The sequence below is a fragment of the Eurosta solidaginis genome, chromosome 3 (assembly GCF_040869045.1).
Source record: "Eurosta solidaginis isolate ZX-2024a chromosome 3, ASM4086904v1, whole genome shotgun sequence".
Taxonomy (NCBI): Eukaryota; Metazoa; Arthropoda; class Insecta; order Diptera; family Tephritidae; genus Eurosta; species Eurosta solidaginis.
Window position 1 is genome coordinate 87108423 of NC_090321.1, and position 16080 is coordinate 87124502.

Genomic DNA, 16080 nt, shown 5'->3' on the forward strand with positions numbered 1-16080 from the left:
CTCGAAATGGCTCCTACGGCATCCCGGACGGATCCAGAAATGATCTCGGAAGGGTCCCCAAATGATCCCAAAATGGTCCCGAAATGACCCTGATGGATCTGGCAAACCATCAAGAAATTATGCCGAAAGGGTCCCAAAATGATCCCGAAATAATACAGAAAAAGTCACGACACGACCCCTAGAGGATCCCCAAATGATCCCGTATTAGCCCCGAAAAGGTCCCGAAATAACCCCGACGGGATCCCGGACAAATCCCGAAAACCATCCAGAAATGATGCCGGAAGGAATCCCAAATGATTCCGTAAAAGTCCCGCATTGATTCCGACGGGATCCCGAACGGATACCGAAAATCATCCAGAAGTGATGCCGGAAAGGTCCTCAAATGATCACCTAATAGTCCCGAAATGACCCTTAAGGGGTCATGGACGGAACCCATAAACCATCCAGAAATGATCCCGATATATTCCCGAAGAAGTCCCGAAATGACCCTGACGGGATCTCGAACGCACCCCTAAATGACCCTGACGGGATCCCGGACAGATCCCGAAATCCATCCAGAAATGATCTTGGGAGGGACCCCAAATGATCCCGAAAAAGTCCCGCAATGATTCCGAGGGGATCCTGATCGGATACCGATAACCATCCGGAAGTGATGCCGGAAAGGTCCTCAAATGATCACCTAATACCAAAATGACCCTGACGGCATCCCGGACTGATCCCAAAATCCATCCAGAAATGATCTTGGGAAGGTCCCAAAATTATCCCGAAATAGTCTCGGAAAAGTTCAGAAATTACCCTGACGGGTTCCCGGACGAATCCTGAAAGCCATCTCTAAATGATCCCGAAAAAGTCCCGAAATGACCCTGACTGGACCCCGAAAGGATCCCGAAAACTATCCAGAAATGATGCCGGAAATGTCCTCAAATGATCACCTAATAGTTCCGAAAATACCCTGATGGGATCCCGAACGGATCCCGACAACTATCTAGAAATGATGCCGAAAGGGCCCGCAAATGATCCCGTATTAGTCGAGAAAAAGTCCCGAAATGAACCCGACCGGATGCCGGACGAATCCCAAAAACCAGCCAGAAATGATGCCGGAAGGGACACCAACTGATCCCGAAAAAGTCCCGCAATAATTCCGACGGGATCCTGAGCGGATACCGAAAACCATCCAGAAGTGATGCCGAAAAGGTCCTCAAATGATCACCTAATAGTCCCAAAATGACCCTGACGGCATCCTGGACAGATCCCGAAATCCATCCAGAAATGATCTTGGGAGGGTCCCAAAATTATCCCGAAATAGTCTGGGAAAAGTCCAGAAATTACCCTGACGGATACCGGACGAATCCTGAAAACCAATCTTAAATGATGCCGAAAAAGTCCCGAAATGACCCTGATGGGACCCGGAAAGGATCCCGAAAACTAACCAGAAATGATGCCGGAAAGGTCCTCAAATGATCTCCCAATAGTTCCGAAAATACCCTGACGGGATCCCGAACGGATCCCGACAACTATCCAGAAATGATACCGAAAGGGCCCGCAAATGATCCCGTATTAGTCGAGAAAAAGTCCCGAAATGACCCCGACGGGATGCCGGACGAATCCCAAAAACCATCCAGAAATGATTTTGGAAGGGACCGCAATGATCCCGAAAAAGTCCCGCAATTATTCCGACGGGAATCTGAACGGATACCGAAAACCATCCAGAAGTGATGCCGGAACGGTCCTCAAATGCTCACCTAATAGTCCCAAAATGACCCTGAGGGCATCCCGGACAAATCCCGAAATCCATCCAGAAATGATCTTGGGAAGGTCCCAAAATGATCCCGAAAGAGTCTCGGAAAAGTCCAGAAATTACCCTGACGGGTTCCCGGACGAATCCTGAAAGCCATCCTTAAATGATCCCGAAAAAGCCCCGAAATGACCCTGACGGGATCCCGAAAGGATTCCAAAAACTATCCAGAAATCATGCCGGAAAGGTCCTCAAATGATCCCCTAATAGTTCCGAAATGACCGTGACGGGATCCCGAACGGATCCCGACAACTATCCAGAAATTATGCGGAAAGGGTCCGCAAATGATCCCGTATTAGTCGGGAAAAAGTCCCGAAATGACCCCGATGGGATCCCGGATGAATCCCAAAAACCATCCAGAAATGATGCCGATAGGTATCCCAAATGATCCCGAAATAATCCCGAAATGACCTCGTCGGTATCCCGGACGAATACCGAAAATTATCCAGAAATGATGCCGGAAAGGTCCACAAATGATCCCCTAATAGTCCCGAAATTACCCTGATGGGATCCCGCACGGATCCCGAAAACCATCCAGAAATGATGCCGGAAGAGCCCCCAAATGATCCCGTAAAAGTCCCAAAATGACCCCGACGATATCCCGGACGGATCCCGAAAACCATCCAGAAATGATGCCGGAAGAGCCCCCAAATGATCCCGAAAAAGTCCCCAAATGACCCCGACGAGATCCCGCACGGATCCCGAAAACCATCCAGAAATGATGCCGGAAGAGCCCCAAATGATCCCGAAAAAGTCCCCAAATGACCCCGACATACTCCAGAAAAGGTTCCGAAATGGCTCCGAGGGAATCAACGACGGATCGCGAAAACCATACAGAAATGATTCCGGAAGGATCCCAAAATGATCCCGAAATAGTCCGGAAATGACCCAGATGGGATCACACAGATCCAGAAATGATCCCGGAAGGGTCCAAAAACTATCCCGGAAAAGTAACAAAAAATCCCGAAATGGCTCCTTCGGCATCCCGGACGGATCCAGAAATGATCTCGGAAGGGTCCCCAAATGATCCCAAAATGGTCCCGAAATGACCCTGATGGATCCGGCAAACCATCAAGAAATTATGCCGGAAGGGTCCCCAAATGATCCCGAAATAAAACAGAAAAAGTCACGAAACGACCCCTAGAGGATCCCCAAATGATCCCGTATTAGCCCCAAAAAAGTCCCAAAATGACCCTGGCGGGATCCCGAAAGGATTCCGAAAACAATACAGAAATGATGCTGGAAAGGTCCTCAAATGATCCCCTAATAGTCCCGAAATGACCGTGACGGGATCCCGACAACTATCCAGAAATGATGCCGAAAGGGTCCGCAAATGATCCCGTATTAGTCGAAAAAAAGTCCCGAAAGGACCACGACGGGATCCCGGACGAATCCCAAAAACCATCCAGAAATGATGCCGGTAGGTATCCCAAATAATCCCGAAATAGTCCCGAAATGACCTCGTCGGCATGCCGGACGGATCCCGAAAATTATCCAGAAATGATGCCGGAAAGGTTCCCAAATTATCCCCTAATAGTCCCGAAATTACCCTAATGGGATCCCGGACGGATCCCGAAAACCATCCAGAAATGATGCCGAAAGGGTTCCCAAATGATCCCGTATTAGTCGCGAAAAAGTCCCGAAATGACCCCGACGGGATCCCGGACGGATCCCGAAAACCATCCAGAAATGATGCCGAAAGGGTTCCCAAATGATCCCGTATTAGTCGCGAAAAAGTCCCGAAATGACCCCGACGGGATCCCGGACGGATCCCGAAAACCATCCAGAAATGATGCCGGATGAGCCCCAAAATGATCCCGAAAAAGTCCCCAAATAACCCCGACGAGATCCCGGACGGATCCCGAAAACCATCCAGAAATGATGCCGGAAGAGCCCCCAAATGATCCCGAAAAAGTCCCCAAATGACCCCGACGATATCCCGGACGGATCCCGAAAACCATCCAGAAATGATGCCGGAAGAGCCCTCAAATGATCCCGAAAAAGTCCCCATATGACCCCGACGAGATCCCGCACGGATCCCGAAAACCATCCAGAAATGATGCCGGAAGGGTCCCCAAATGATCGCGAAATAGTCCCGAAATGATTCCGGAATAGTCCCGAAAATGTTCCAAAATAACCCCGACGGGATCCCGGACGGATCCCGTAAACTATAAATTTAGATTGAGTTATAACATTTTATGGATTTTACACCAGAGGGGGAGATAAAGGGGGCGGGCGGAGGGTGTCACTGCTTACTTTGTAAGCCCTCGACTTATTTGACCCCTTGAGCCTGTGATATTGGTGAAGGCCAGTATACGTAAAGTTATAATGTGTAAAAATTATGAAAAATAATTTCTCGAAGGGTCTTGGGACCCCCACCCCTCCTTCCATGTTCGAAAAAAATTTCGCCCGTAGACTACTGTCTGTGTCCCAAATTTCATCAAAATCCGTGTAGCCATTCTGGCGTGATTCAGTCGCAAAGACGAAAAAATATAATAATTAAATTATAACTGTTCCTAGGGGGCGGGGACCACGCCCCTTTTGAAAAATATATAGCTAGTAGATCCTTCTAGACTATTGGCTATATGTGTGCAAAATTTCATCCAAATCGGTCCAGCCGTTCTTGCGTTATTGAGTCACAAAGACAAACGTCTGGACAAACATCCAAACATCCAAACATCCAAACATCTAAACATCCAAACATCCAAACATCTTAACATCCAAACTTTCCCATTTATAATATATATATTAGATTAGATAAGGAACTCCCTGTGCAAAGTTCTAAATTGCGACCTATTTTCTCTAAAGGTATATCTACAAATTACCTCAGCTGAATACTTAGCTTTCCAACTACAAACATCTGCATCAGTTTAAACCATAGCAATACCTAACTTACAATACGGATTTCCGAAATTATTCACGTACTTGTTTACAACTATATTGACTACCAATTTACAACCAGACATACAACATAAATCCATAATCGAATGAGCCAAGATCCCGCATTCCGGAATTGTTGTATTTGTAATCGAATTTGAAAAAAAAGTTTGATGACGTAGCGTTTTTGAAATTTTTCGACTTATTACATTTCTGTCATGTTTCACTACCAGTGTTCGGAGTATTAAAACTGTTACCTGAGTAAACGACTACGCCGGAGTACGAGCTAAATTTTCGGAGTGTATTTTGAAAGCGGGCGAACAACTAACATCAAATTGATTTGGTGGCTTGGCAAACCTTTCGATTGTGTTTTTTCCATGAAACGTTTCTCAGCAAAAAAGTTATATGTCTTATCAGATGTACATGGAGTCGGCCTAAACCGTGTAGGATTACCAAATAATGCTCCCATTAGCACACAACATTCTATCTCCCCAGATATTTATCGCGAAAAAATATTATTATTATTATTTTCGGTTTACCATATATATTTCATGCTCTTTTAATGGCAGTAGGTTTCAAAACCGGGACAGATTCCGGGAGGAATGATAGTAGCGACCTGGTAACTGACGTACTGAGTGTGGGGGAATACGAACCCGATATCCCGATCGCCGATGATGAAAAACACTCCGCGGCATCCAATATAACGGCTAAAAAATCACAAGGTGCCAAGTAATGACGGGATACCCGCCGGGCTGTTCAAACATGTAGGGGAAGAGCTGGTATAAGATAAAGAAGCAAAAAAAGTAGGTCTTGCAGTAAATTTGGACAAGACGAAGTACTTGCTGTCATCGTGGCCTTTGTAGCCACGTCACTGTTGTCGGATATAAATTCGAGACTGTGAAGGATTTCGTTCATTTGGTAAGCAGCATTAAAAGCAAAAACAATGTCGGCCTAGAAATCAATCGGAGAATAACTCTTGCCACCAAGTGCTTCTTTAGGCAACTGAAAAGTAAAGACCTCTCTCGACAAACAAAATTCTCGCTCTACAAGTCACTCATCATACCTGTCTTGATGTATGGCTCGGAATCATGGAAGGTGTCGAGAGAAGATAAGATGGCTCTTGGAGTATTCGAGAGAAAAGTTCTCCGGAAGGTTTATAGTCCTATCCGTGATGTTGACGGTGAGTATCGAAGGAGGTATAAGGATGAGCTATATGAGCTTTACGCAGACATGACGATAGTGCAGCTATTGAAAATCCAAAGGTTTCGCTAGCTAGGGCATGTTATGCGGATGAACTAATACGCTCCGGCAGTTTGTAAACAGGGAAAGAGGAAACCTTCACTGAGTTGGGAGAGACCGTTGGAGGAATATTTGACCTCACTTGTTGTCCCCAATTAGCGATTATTATCGCAAAACAGGGTTAGCTGACCTCACTGACTCAACGTACTTCATTTTTATATAAAACTTCAAGAAGTGCTGTATGTTGAATTTTGGCAGGATTTACAGATCGCGCCCGGACACATTTTGCTTACATTTTACACCTTCTTTTCTCATTCCGTACGAAAAAACTACAAAAACTGTGAATAAAATGTGAAGAAACATGTCTTAAGACACAAACAATGAATTAACGTCATTTCATCCAATCGTCACTTGTAAACAATCAGCTTTTCATACGTATACAATAAAAACTTCAACCAAAAGATATTAGGTAGTAATACTATTTAGTTTTCAACTCGACCCAAATAAACCTTTCAGATAAAAAATGTTGTAGGAGGACAAAGCGGAACAAAATACTCCGATTAGAATAAAGTCTGAACACTGAGTCAGCAATGAAACATATTGTCAAAAGCGTGACGTCACGCCGAGAAAATTTATTTCACAGCCAACTATGATTTTTCGCTCTCTCATTTTTTATTGCGAGATCTGTTTATTGGTTCATGACATAAATCCCCTGCATTTCATTATACTTATATTTCTATATTTCTTCATTTTTATAAAATTACGTACATAGCATCAACGCAGATACATATACATATGTACATGTTGTCAGGGTGGGTGTTCCCCACGTTAGGGCGTCTGCAAGATATACGCTACCCTGGACCGCTCGTGATGGATTGGGTGGGGTGGCCGTCATGGAAAAACACCAGGTTGATGTTGTTGTCACCTCCATGGCGTCTTTTCCACCACCCAAGACAACATGGTCCATAATTGAGCTGATTGCAGCCGAGTTTACAGGCCTTATAGGTTTTATAGGTCTTCAGACACATCAGTGATTCCAAGTCAAATAGCTTCGCTGCTGCATCTTTGGGTGCAGTAACAAACAGAATACCATCTTTATTTATCTGCATATCGTTTTTAACAGCCGTATGATCATTCACTGAATTAATCTCACGACCACCTTCCCGTATACCCCAAACAGAAATTTGGCAATTTTCGTGCCCTATGAATATTGTTTCATTCAAGGGTCCCCACAGCATAGATGTGATTTTAGATACCAGCATTGGTATACGTAGCAATGGGCTTTGCTCGGCAGTGCTTTCATCTGCTGTGCGTGCATCAATCGCGAACCGTTCTGGATTTTGTCCCATATCTTTATCAGTGGAGTGGGCTGCTTGTTTGCCAGAGTGGCTGAAGCCGCATGTTCGCGCCGACGACTTTGTAGGTATGGGTGCAATTGCAATGCCATGTTCTGCATCCCGTGTTTTGTTGTCATATCGCCTGCGCCCGATATAGGTTTCGTCGTAGTCCAATCAACATCTGGGCACCATGCCGCTCCCTGATGCCCATTGTAAGCACCAAGACGTTCGTCATTGGGCGAGTGCCAAACATCTGGCTTTTGATCTTTTGAGCATGAAAATGGTAGATCGCCCTCACGATTGGGTTTGATCTGAGTTGTGGAACGCTCATGACGATGCAGCATTAATGGTCGCATTGTACATTATTATCCTATATATTTTATGTGGGGCTTGTTTTCTTTTAATGCCGTGGTCCGCGCAGTGAAATGTCAAAACAAATGACAGCAGCAACTTCCTCACCACAGGTAAGTTAAAAGCTCTATGCCATATGACGAAATGTAGGTACGGTGGGCTAGGGCTTAGGAAAAGGATGGATATAGGGAGACATGGTCGTTGTTGGCTGGAAGTAAAACAATAGAAACGACAACTAGAAACGGTGTTGCTGTTTAGCTATTGCCTATATCAGAGAATTTAAACACAATGAGAAGGCGTTTTTTTGGCATCAACTGCTTAGGATCCATTTGCATGTGACACGTCTTGCACTTCACCACTATTCCCCAAATTCATGTTAACTTAACAGGGTGCAAGACGTAACAGAAAATTCTCTTAACGATTTTCTCTGTTCGCCTGTTACCAAAAAATTCTCTGATCAGTGCAAATATATTGGAAATTTTAATTCTCTGATTTTTTGTAAATAAATTATGATGATTCATTGTAAATTGACTTGCCCCATTAAGTAAGGTCTTAGGAGGCTATTATTTAATATGGTGTTTTGGTGCAGGTGTAAAGGACTTGTATCAATTTCAATCAAAAATCAATAAAAGTTTCTTTTTATAAGGTACAGAAGAAGGCAGAAAATTTGAAAAAGAGCCAAATTCACCAGGCCACCATAAAAATGTGTAGGGTTACTGGTTAATATAAATTGCATTTGGCATCTCTAATGAATGCTGCTAAGTAAAAAGTACTATACGAATCATAGAGGATAATAGGGCTATCTACTTTGTACAACATATAAATATGTTTCCAAGTTAGAAATTATATATATGTTCCACGCATTCACTCACCACTCACCACTCACTAGATTGAAACTCATGCTTATAACTGCCTGTTAGGCTGTTATATTTCACAAGCTATTGTGGCACAGCTTTGTAGGCAACTACATTGTTGTACGATTTCGTGGGTTCGAAGCACGCTCCAGTTAAAATCCTTCTTTATTTTTTTTTTAGCTGAAATTATAAAAATTTCTTATATTGCGCCAAAATAGCAAAAATTTGCCTATAAGCGCGTTTTCTTACAATGCAATATCAAAGCAAAATTTTTTGCAAGAATATATAAAAATGGGCTTAAACCATTTGACAAAATTAAAAGCTAACCAAATTCAAACAATTGTTGAATTACTTTCAATTGTAAGAAATTGTTCTCAAAGCTAAAAAGGGTATTTCAAAACCATTGAAAGCTGGCATGGTAATAGGCGACCATACAAAATAGCAAATGTCGCTAAAAATATGCAAACATTTTTCCTAACTTTCATACCCGCCTTCGCTTCATCCTCAAGCACAAAAGTCAAACCAGAGACAAAATCTTAAATTTTGATTTTGTGTCGATTCTTATTACCAACACATTTAAAGACATTGCGTCCGGCCTCGTACATATAGGCCAAAACTAACACAACCTTAGATTTTGGCGAGGAAATCTTACATTGCCGCCTACGTCTCAACAACAAAATCACAAACATAAGAGGAAGAACAAAAAATCTAAGTCAGACAAAATTTTTATTTCTACTTGATTCCGCTTACTAACACATTCAAAGTTTCTGTCTGGCCTCGTACATATAGCCCAAAACTACTACACCTAAGAGAAAAACTACCTTTCCCGCCTACTACACATTGACCAAAAGCAAACTTATAGAATTAATTTTTTCAAAGAAATTGTAAAAATCCATCTTGCCTTGTCTTCAAAGTGTAAGAAGAAGAATCATTGGGCAAGAAACATTTTTATATTACCAGGCGCTCATAAAAATTGGCGCGTGTGTGAAATGTATGAAAATAGTTTTTTGGCTTTCGTACGCACATATGCTATTCCTTTTACGCATGAGGCTATACCATACAAAACTTCATATTTCCATTTCTGTTCTGATATTTCGAAGTTTCGAATGAGAAGAAAAAAATTTTCTTTTTCCTCGTCGCCTTCACCTGACCTGCAAACAAAATAGCAAAAGCGAAATATTTTTGAGAGTTGGGTCGTTTCGTTCCAAACTTGTTCAATTGACCGGGTCTCTCAACTGAACAAGTGAACTAGATCTTCGATTTCGGTTCTATTTGTTCTTTTAGTTCGTTTTACCTAATGTTATTCTTTCTCTCTTCTCGTTCACGAACATTGTAAATTCATACATGCATACGTTGAAATTCACAGTGAGCACGAATGTCGATGATGCCACTTATGCGATATGTGTGTATATATTTATGAAAACCATCTTTTGTAAGAAACTAATTATTACATTTATGTTCATATTTACAATTTGTGCTATACTCTTTCAAATTCCTCGATCTTCCGAAATTTGTAACTTTTTTTGAAGTTAATTATACATCTAATCTAATATATATTATAAATGGGAAAGTTTGGATGTTAAGATGTTTGGATGTTTGGATGTTTGGATGTTTAGATGTTTGGATGTTTGGATGTTTGGATGTTTGGATGTTTGGATGTTTGGATGTTTGGATGTTTGTCCAGACGTTTGTCTTTGTGACTCAATAACGCAAGAACGGCTGGACCGATTTGGATGAAATTTTGCACACATATAGCCAATAGTCTAGAAGGATCTACTAGCTATATATTTTTCAAAAGGGGCGTGGTCCCCGCCCCCTAGGAACAGTTATAATTTAATTATTATATTTTTTCGTCTTTGCGACTGAATCACGCCAGAATGGCTACACGGATTTTGATGAAATTTGGGACACAGACAGTAGTCCTACTAGCGAAATTTCTTTCGAACATGGAAAGAGGGGTGGGGGTCCCACGGACCCTTCGAGAAATTATTTTTCATAATTTTTACACATTATAACTTTACGTATACTGGCCTTATCACAGACTCAAGGGGTCAAATAAGTCGAGGGCTTACAAAGTAAAGCAGTGACACCCTCCGCCCGCCCCCCTTTACCCCCCCCCTCTGGTGTAAAATCCATAAATTGTTATAACTCAATCTAAATTTTTCTCCTAAATCAATAGTTTTTGGTATCTGGTACATACAGAACGAGATCTAGACAATTTTGGAGGAACGATCAGTGGTCCTCTCCTCTACTCCCGCCATCCGCCCTCCATCAATTGTTTTTATTAGCACGCTTTTATTAGCTTTACCTGTATGTTTCTATCTAACTTTTTATTCGCTCCAATGCGCCTGCTGCCTTATTAACATGGTTTTATAATTAGCTTCACTTTATTTGTAATCCCGTAAGGGGTCATATCGAGACCTTTCCGGGATCATTTCTGGATGGTTTTCGGGATCGGTCCGGGATTACGCCGGGGTAATTTCGGGACTTTTTCGGGACTATTTCAGGATCATTTTGGGACCCTTCCGGGATCATTTCTGTATAGTTTACGGGATCCGTCCGGGATCCCGTCGGGGTTATTTTGGAACATTTTCGGGACTATTCCGGAATCATTTCGGGACTATTTCGCGATCATTTGGGGACCCTTCCGGCATCATTTCTGGATGGTTTTCGGGATCCGTGCGGAATCTCGTCGGGGTCATATTGGGACTTTTTCGGGGATCATTTGAGGGCTCTTCCGGCATCATTCCTGGATGGTTTTCGGGATCCGTCCGGGATATCGTCGGGGTCATTTGGGGACTTTTTCGGGATCATTTGGGGGCTCTTCCGGCATCATTTCTGGATGGTTTTCGGGATCCGTCCGGGATCTCGTCGGGGTCATTTGGGGACTTTTTCGAGATCATTTTGGGGCTCATCCGGCATCATTTCTGGATGGTTTTCGGGATCCGTCCGGGATCCCGTCGGGGTAATTTCAGGACTTTTTCGCGACTAATACGGGATCATTTGGGAACCCTTTCGGCATCATTTCTGGATGGTTTTCGAGATCCGTCCGGGATCCCGTCGGGGTCATTTCGGACTTTTTCGCGACTAATACGGGATCATTTGGGAACCTTTTCGGGCATCATTTCTGGATGGGTTTTTCGGGATCCGTCCGGGATCCCATTAGGGTAATTTCGGGACTATTAGGGGATCATTTGGGAACCTTTCCGGCATCATTTCTGGATAATTTTCGGGATCCGTCCGGGATGCCGACGAGGTCATTTCGGGATTATTTCGGGATCATTTGGGATACTACCGGCATCATTTCTGAATGGTTTTTTGGGATTCGTCCGGGATCCCTTCGGGGTCATTTCGGGACTTTTTCTCGACTAATACGGGATCATTTGGGAACTTTTTCGGCATCATTTCTGGATGGTTTTTCGGGATCCGTCCGGGATCCCGTCGGGGGTCATTTCGGGACTTTTTCGCGACTAATTACGGGATCATTTGGGAACCTTTTCGGCATCATTTCTGGATGGTTTTCGGGGATCCGTCCGGGATCCCATTAGGGGTAATTTCGGGACTATTTCGGGATCATTTGGGATACCTACCGGCATCATTTCTGGATGGTTTTTGTATTGTTTTTCGGAATCCTTTCGGGATCCCGTCAGGGTCATTTTGGGGCTAATACGGGATCATTTGGGGTTCCTCTAGGGGTCGTTTCGTGACTTTTTCTGTTTTATTTCGGGATCATTTGGGGGACCCTTCCGGCATAATTTCTTGATGGTTTTGCCGGATCCATCAGGGTCATTTCGGGACCATTTTGGGGATCATTTGGGGACCCCTTCCGAGATCATTTCTGGATATGTTCCGGGATGCCGTAGGAGCCATTTCGGGATTTTTTGTTACTTTTCCGGGATAGTTTTTGGACCCTTCCGGGATCATTTCTGGATATGTGCGGATCCCATCTGGGTCATTTCCGGACTATTTCGGGATCATTTTGGGATCCTTCCGGAATCATTTCTGTATGGTTTTCGCGATCCGTCGTTGATTCCCTCGGAGCCATTTCGGAACCTTTTCTGGAGTATGTCGGGGTCATTTGGGGGACTTTTTCGGGATCATTTGGGGCTCTTCCGCATCATTTCTGGATGGTTTTCGGGATCCGTGCGGGATCTCGTCGGGGGTCATTTGGGGACTTTTTCGGGATCATTTGGGGGCTCTTCTGGCATCATTTCCTGGATGGTTTTCGGGATCCGTCCGGGATATCGTCGGGGTCATTTGGGGACTTTTTCGGGATCATTTGGGGGCTCTTCCGGCATCATTTCTGGATGGTTTTTCGGGATCCGTCCGGGATCCCATCAGGGTAATTTCGGGACTATTAGGGGATCATTTGTGGACCTTTCCGGCATCATTACTGGATAATTTTCGGTATCCGTCCGGGATGCCGACGAGGTCATTTCGGGATTATTTCGGGATCATTTGGGATACCTACCGGCATCATTTCTGGGATGGTTTTTGGGATTCGTCCGGGATCCCGTCGTGGTCATTTCGGGGACTTTTTCTCGACTAATACGGGATCATTTGCGGACCCTTTCGGCATAATTTCTGGATAGTTGTCGGGATCCGTTCGGGATCCCGTCACGGTCATTTCGGAACTATTAGGGGATCATTTGAGGACCTTTCCGGCATCATTTCTGGATAGTTTTTAGAATCCTTTCGGATCCCGTCAGGGTCATTTCGGGGCTTTTTCGGGATCATTTAAGGATGGCTTTCAGGATTCGTCCGGGAACCCGTCAGGGTAATTTCTGGACTTTTCCGAGACTATTTCGGGATCATTTTGGGACCTTCCCAAGATCATTTCTGGATGGATTTCGGGATTTGTCCGGGATGCCCCTCAGGGTCATTTTGGGGACTATTAGGTGAGCATTTGAGGACCGTTCCGGCATCACTTCTTGATGGTTTTCGGTATACGTTCAGATTCCCGTCGGAATAATTGCGGGACCTTTTCGGGATCATTGGGGTCCCTTCCAAAATCATTTCTGGATGGGTTTTTGGGATTCGTCCGGCATCCCGTCGGGGTCATTTCGGGACTTTTTCTCGACTAATACGGGATCATTTGCGGGCCCCTTTCGGTATCATTTCTGGATAGTTGTCGGGATCCGTTCGGGATCCCGTCAGGGTCTTTTCGGAACTATTGGGAGATCATTTGAGGACCTTTCCGGCATCATTTCTGGTTAGTTTTCGGGGATCCTTTCCGGGTCCCATCAAGGTCATTTCGGGACTTTTTCGGCATCATTTAAGATTGGTTTTCAGGATTCGTCCGGTATCCGTCAGGGTAATTTCTGGACTTTTCCCAGACTATTTCGGGATAATTTTGGGACCCTCCCCAGATCATTTCTGGATGGATTTCGGGATCTGTCCCGGGATGCCGTCAGGTTCATTTTGGGGACTATTAGGTGATCATTTGAGGACCTTTTCGGCATCACTTCTGGATGGTTTTCGGTATCCGCTCAGGATCCCGTCCGGAATTATTGCGGGACTTTTTCGGCATCATTTGGTGTCCCTTCCGGCATCATTTCCGGCTGGTTTTTGGGATTCGGCATCCCGTCGGGTTCATTTCGGGACTTTTTCTCGACTAATACGGGATCATTTGCGGGCCCTTTCGGCATCATTTCTAGATAGTTGTCGGGATCCGTTCGGGATCCCGTCAGGGTCTTTTCGGAACTATTAGGTGATCATTTGAGGACATTTCCGGCATCATTTCTGGATAGTTTTCGGGATCCTTTCGGGGTCCAGTCAGGGTCATTTCGGGACTTTTTCGGGATCATTTAGAGATGGCTTTCAGGATTCGTCCGGGAACCCGTCCAGGGTAATTTCTGAACTTTTCCGAGACTATTTCGGGATAATTTTGGGACCTTCCCAAAATCATTTCTGGATGGATTTTGGGATCAGTCCGGGATGCCGTCAGGGTCATTTTGGTATTAGGTGATCATTTGAGGACCTTTCCGGCATCACTTCTGGATGGTTATCGGTATCCGATCAGGATCCCCTCGGAATCATTGCGGGACTTTTTCGGGATCATTTGGGGTCCCTCCCAAGATCATTTCTGGATGGATTTCGGGATCTGTCGGGATCCCGTCAGGGTCCATTTGGGGGTGCGTTCGAGATCCCGTCAGGGTCATTTCGGGACTTCTTCGGGAATATATCGGGATCATTTCTGGATGGTGTATGGGATCCGTCCATTACCCCTTAAGGGTCATTTCGGGACTATTAGGTGATCATTTGAGGACCTTTCCGGCATCACTTCTGGATGATTTTCGGTATCCGTTCGGGGATCCCGTCGGAATCAATGCGGGACTTTTACGGAATCATTTGGGATTCCTTCGGCATCATTTCTGGATGGTTTTCGGGATTTGTCCGGGATCCCCGTCGGGGTTATTTCGGGACCTTTTCGGGCTAATACGGGATCATTTGGGGATCCTCTAGGGGTCGTTTCGTGACTTTCTGTATTATTTTCGGGATCATTTTGGGACCCCTTTCGGCATAATTTCTTGATGGTTTGCCGGATCCATCAGGGTCATTTCGGGACCATTTTGGGATCATTTGGGGACCCTTCCGAGATCATTTCTGGATCCGTCCGGGATGCCGTAGGAGCCATTTTCGGGATTTTTTTGTTACTTTTCCGGGATAGTTTTTTGCACCCTTCCGGGGATCATTTGTGGATCTGTGCGGGATCCCATCTGGGTCAATTCGGACTATTTCGGGATCATTTTGGAATCCTTCCGGAATCATTTCTGTATGGTTTTCGCGATCCATCGTGGATCCCCCCGGAGCCATTTCGGAACTTTTTCTGGAGTTAGTCGGAATAATTTAAGGACCCTTCCTGGATATTTTCTGGATGGTTTCTGAGATCCGTCCGGGAGCCCGTCAGGGTAATTTCGGAACATTTTCGGACTATTTCGGGATCAATTTGGTACCCTTCAGGCATCATTTCTGTGTGGTTATCTGGATAAGTCTAGAATCGTGTCGTTGTCATTTCGGGTTTTTTTGGGACTACTTCGGGAACTTTTGGAAACACTTCCGGTGCGTTTCTGGATGGTTTTCGGGATCCGTCCGCGATAGCGTCGGGGGTCATTTCGTGGCTTTTTCTGGATAATTTCGTTATCATTTTGGGATCCTATCAGGTTATCAGCTCATAAAGTTCTTTTTTTTACTCAATTACAAAAAATAAAATGCATTAGACAGAAACAAATTTTTAAACAGATAACTTTATAAGCAGGCTAACGTGAATAGCCCACATATTTCATTTTCTCCTTGCGGACGGGGCCGCGGGTAAAGGCTAGTATATATTATAAATGGGAAAGTTTGGATGTTAAGATGTTTGGATGTTTGGATGTTTGGATGTTTGGATGTTTGTCCAGACGTTTGTCTTTGTGACTCAATAATGCAAGAACGGCTGGGACCGATTTGGATGAAATTTTGCACACATATAGCCAATAGTCTAGAAGGGATTCTACTAGCTATATATTTTTTCAAACGGGGCGTGGTCCCCGCCCTCTAGGAACAGTTATAATTTAATTATTATATTTTTTCGTCTTTGCGACTGAATCACGCCAGAATTGCTACACGGATTTTGATGAAATTTGGG

General features: G+C 44.3%; 1 protein-coding gene and 1 pseudogene across 3 annotated transcripts in view; both read right to left on the reverse strand.

Annotated features, from left to right (window-relative positions):
• stmA (Protein EFR3 homolog stmA) overlaps positions 1–16080 on the reverse strand; it is a 226373-nt gene that overhangs the window by 84060 nt on the left and 126233 nt on the right. The window lies entirely within an intron of this gene.
• On the reverse strand, positions 6672–7604 carry LOC137247276 (eukaryotic translation initiation factor 3 subunit I-like; annotated as a pseudogene).